Consider the following 5152-nt stretch of genomic DNA (forward strand, 5'->3'; position numbering starts at 1 on the left):
TTCAGTGAAGCTGAGAGCCGTCCCACCCCCAGTCCCAGATCCCTAAAACCAACCCACACTGGATTCCAGTATGTGCTCCTCCACATACAGCTCCACAAAGACACCTCATGTATTCCTTTTCTTCAAGAACCAGACACTTGTGATGCAGATGAGGTTTGTGAATGAGCCACAAAGACCCACAGAAAAACAAAGGATGGAAGTTTAAACCACAGCGTTAACAAGTGAGCTTCCACTTTAGGGCTTGTCCCATGAGAGGCTGGTCAATATTGGCATCATCAGACCGGGTGGATGTTATTCATCTTTGGCTACCATGACAGAAACTGTAACCACATGACAACCAAGTGAGTAGCTGGGTCAACCCTACAGGATTTCCGAAAAGACCATCCCACCGACACAACATGAAGAGCTCCGGTGAAGCACAGGAAGTAGCTTCACATGAGAAGGATGAGGAGGACAGGCAGCCTCTGAAGGCTTCTCACTGCCTTACGCGATACATAAGCCCTGTAATAGAGCAAAGCCAGGCAATGAGCATTATCTGGGCTCGTGGGAACACAAACAGAGGTTGAGGATCCACCCAACGGTGCAAGATGGTCATAATAACTGTGTCTGAGTTGAGATAATTTAATGGGAGGCAGTGAAACACTACTAGAGAACACTTTAAACATCCACTTTTGCTTTTATGAGGCCTTCTATTCGGAAATTAAACAGAACTGCCAGCTGCAAAGTGGGATGCCACTGAGATTTATTGTGGGTGACCAGCAGGAGGTCCAGGGGTATGAAGTTATACCCTCAAGAAATGTCCTCCACATATAAAAATTAGAACTTGTCTTAATAGGAATATAATGAAGGGGTGGCATGGTGTTTAGCACTATTGCCTCACACCTGTAGGACCCAAGTTAAAGTCTCCACCTGGGTTACATGTGAGGGGTGTTTGTATGTTCTCCCCATGTTGTCATGGGGTTTTCTCCGGGTACTCTGGTTTCCCCCCAAAGACATGCTGAGGCTAATTGGAGTTACTGAATTGCCCATAGGTGTGTGTGTGTGTGCCCTGTGATGGGCTGGCCCCCCATCCTGGGTTGTTCCCTACCTCGTGCCCATAGTTCTGGGATGGGCTCCAGACCCCCTGTGACCCAGAAGAATAAGTGGTTTGGGAAATGGATGGAACATAATGATAACCTTGGTAATATTATCTATAAAATATGACTACATGAATATGAACTCCCCAGAACAAAAGGTATTCCTGGATGGGTTCTCCATTTCCACATAGATTACCAGACATTTCCACTTTTTGTACTGGAACCCATTTGCAGGATATCTAATTTTGCAGGCTCCTTGACAGGTATGATGTGTCAATATCCACTGAGTGAATCAGGATTTCTTTACACACAAATCATCCATATAACCCAGAAGATAAAGTGTCCAAAGGTCTCTGCTAGGGGATACTCCTGTGTTTGGGATTGTCCCTCCAACAATCAGCCTTCTCTGATCTGCAGATTCCCTCATTCACAACCAGAGTGTTACATACCGCTGGGATTTATGGACGAGAGCAGCAGGCGGATGGTTAAGCCTCCTGTAACTCTCGTGTATCTGCACAACTTTCGGGCTCCATATTTCCTTCACCCCCGCAGAGTCTGAAGAGCCAGGCTTAAGCCCCGCATGAAAAATACCAGCGTTAGCAGGAAGAGAGGCATTGCAGAGGAATATTTATTAGGACAGCTGTCAGCGGCCATAAAGTGAAGCTTAGCAGCTCGGGCTTCTGAGCAGAAGCAGCCTGTCGATCCGCTTATAACAGCCTAAAGTGGAGGGCTCGTCAGCTTCGGAGACACCTGCTCAGTGGGGTGCTGTCAAGCAGTTTGACGTGTGTCTTGTGATCCGCAATACAAACCCCCTCCACACAGGACAACGGTGGGAGCAGAGTGCCGCGTTCCTGCAAAGCAAGCCGGCCACACAGGCAGGCAGAAAAACAGAAGGACAGAAAGTAAAAACACCCACTCATTATCAGCAAGAAGCCTCCAGAAGCCATGTAATCATGTTTTCCATAGTGTACTGGGAAGCTGCTCTCCGTTGCTGTTGCCAAACAATGACCATACCACCAAGGAACGGTGGACCCAGAAAAAAATTACGATGTCAGTACAGACCACCACGGCTCCTGTTGTTCAGGGAAGACTTGAGACAGCAGTTCACACCAGTCAGGCACATACGGGTCAGACTTTGAGGCTCCACCCAACACTGCCACACAAGATGGCACATCCAATCCATCCTGAAATCCCACCCGGACTGCTCGACATGACAATTTTCCAGGTGTTAAGGTACTCTTTATGACTGTTTTTGGAAACAAACTGGATAATGACTTTTCTAAGTTCTTGATAACTGCAGAGCTAAACAAACTCTAATGCCTATTTCCGTTGTTGTACTGACCTGAGAAGACACCGGCCCCCTGTGTTTGGCATCATTACTTCCCCTAACCCTCCCTTAGATGAGCACTCACAGAAATGAAGGTAAGCAGTTGTGAAACCACAAGCAGCAGCAGGTGACAGATGGCGCACGTTATTCCACTGACCTACGAAACGCTTCGAGAGGAACAGGCCCGCGTGGGTGTGATATCCCCCCCACAGCTTGCAGTTCGTCCTTGACCAGTGGTGCTACTGCTCAATCCGTCCTCTGTGCCAGGGCAGCGACAGTAGCAGGCACTCAGGGTGTCACTGGAGCGAAGGCGGGCGAACAGTAGCGTCAGTGACACCATTTGTGCCTTGACATTCATACCAGGGCTGGGTCATACAGGGGGAGATGTTGGCCCTATGTCAAGCTGCTGTGAAAGGTAAAGGGACCAGCTGACAGCCTCCTGATGAAACATGCAATGCGGCTACTCTGCTAATGCTAACCATAACCAAAAGCAGGAATGGCTGGTATTTGCCTGAAATCCCACACCCGTGGATAACTGGGATGCCAAAAACCAGAGAGGAAAATTCGTTCTTCCATATCACCCTTCTCACTCAGCAGTATGGCCAGGCCTCCAGCAGATATAGATGTAGGGGTGAGCAGGACCACATGGACCATTTGCTGAAGAATAAATGTCTAGGAGAGAGATCCCAAGCCTCATTTTTGGGTTCACTGGTCTGCTGGGCTTCTGGAGTACAGCCTGCCTGACACAAACACCACCTTAACCACCGAGAGCAGTTAATGAGACCCAACAAGGTACATAACATTCAGCAGAGTCGCTCCAAATGGGGCCAGGCCAGTTCCCACAGACCAGTGACTGCACATAATTCTGTCCTTCGGCACCAGGATATTCAATAAACAGAACAATAACCATCACTGTGTGTAATTGTTAACAGCTAAAGGCATGTTATGCTTAACAGCACACCCAGCACGGGCACACAGCGAGTGCTGCAAGGAACCCTGCTTATTCTTAGGCCACAGGGGACCAACACTGACTTGAAGGGGAAATGTTTCCTTCTCTTGTTTTCCAACAGGATTATCAGATTTATAGAGCAACCCCACAAGTGGAGTAGCTTGTATCTGCACCTGGTGTACTGGTTCCTGGTGGTCTAACCCTAGCTGGATACAGATGGCGCAGAACTGTGGTCTGTGGATTGTCAGGGCTGACTGAACCACCCCATGAACCTGTACATGGGCTGGTCTAGCTGTTTCCCATCGCCTGCCAGTTGATAATGCATGCCTGTGACAGTCAAAGGTGAAGGAGAAGCAGAGACCACCCCCCTCCTTCACCTAGTGGGAAAATCACAAGGGTTCAATGGTCAGTGACAAGCTCGGATACCAGTAGGATGTTTCTTGGTGCATAGTGCCCCTTATAGATCACAGGAATGACAGTTAATATTAGAATCATGCTGGACCTTCTAATGGTACATATCACCTGCGCTGGACCAGCTCTCGCTGGCATCTCTCAGATCCCGCTGATCCCTCAAGGAGCCAATGGTCCTGGTCTTTGTAGTATCCTCCTCCCCCTCAAGTCTTCCTGAAAAACATCTCCACCCAGGCGACATCTACTTCTCCATGAGGCCCAGTCCTAAGCCAAACCACAGGACCCAGCCAAAAGAGGAGCTTTTGTTCTTTTTGTTCTGAGCACAAGCTGGCAACGGAGGAGACCGGAGCTGTGCTCAGGAAAGTGTGGTTCTTTACTACACTGATTCTGTCATCAAGTTCTGCAGCAACTGGCAGAACAACAGAAGTGAACAGAGGAAGGAAACCAGCATAGGAGCCATTGATTAGGCAGAAAGGAGGTCCCAAGGAGCCAGAGGACATTACAGGGGCTAGTGATGCGCATTGTGAGCAAAGCTGTAGCCACAGCATTACCAACATGACTAAACCAGGGCTTCCTGGCACAGACAGACAGGCATATGGCGCTGCCAATTATCTCTGTGCCATGCTAGCGTTAAAATAAACACAAAACCTGGAGGAATTTTCAGGCAGAAAACTCTGTAGGCCTTTTCTCATCAGGGCTGAACCCGCTGAGGAAGTCTCGATGTGTACGCAAAACCCCATCCACCCGAATCCCTCTCAATGCCGCACCATGGGCTTAAAGCACCCATGAGCTGAAGGCAGAGGAGGTAAACATACAGGGTTTAAATAAAGATTGCTCTAGTGTAAGATGTGTGCAGCTCAAGGCCTCAGGGTGGAGTGCCAGATCTTCATGATTAAATCAGAAGTCCTTCATGGGATTGGGGTAACTTTCCCAACTGCCCCTTAGGAATAGCCCCTCAGCCTCGACATGCCCTCGATCATGAAGTGCCCTAATTAATAGAGTATTTGTCAGGAGCAAAGAGAGGCACGCGGACCAGCTGATCTTCACCCGCATTAATTATTAATCCACAGTGATGCACTGACCAGGGCTCTGTGCCGTTTTTGATTATCTTTGGAAAAAAAGGTCATCCTGGTGGGGCCTCTTCTTCGAGCAGCCCATTCATTCCATCATCACTCTCCCCGACAGTGTCTGACTTTTGCAACCTGACCACGAGCCCAACCGTCCCCGAGTGTCTAGCCTATCAGCTCAGATTTGGCTTGGGGGCTAGGCCCTCTGGAGGGTGCTGGGCAGGGACCTGTGGTATAGTGCAAACCAAAGACGACTTACACCGTAGGCAGAGAAGAGGCCAAAGAGCCGAAGCAAAAATTAAAATACACAAGTGCATCTGAG

This window comes from Paramormyrops kingsleyae, chromosome 1 (genome assembly GCF_048594095.1).
Source record: "Paramormyrops kingsleyae isolate MSU_618 chromosome 1, PKINGS_0.4, whole genome shotgun sequence".
In the NCBI taxonomy this organism is placed as follows: Eukaryota; Metazoa; Chordata; class Actinopteri; order Osteoglossiformes; family Mormyridae; genus Paramormyrops; species Paramormyrops kingsleyae.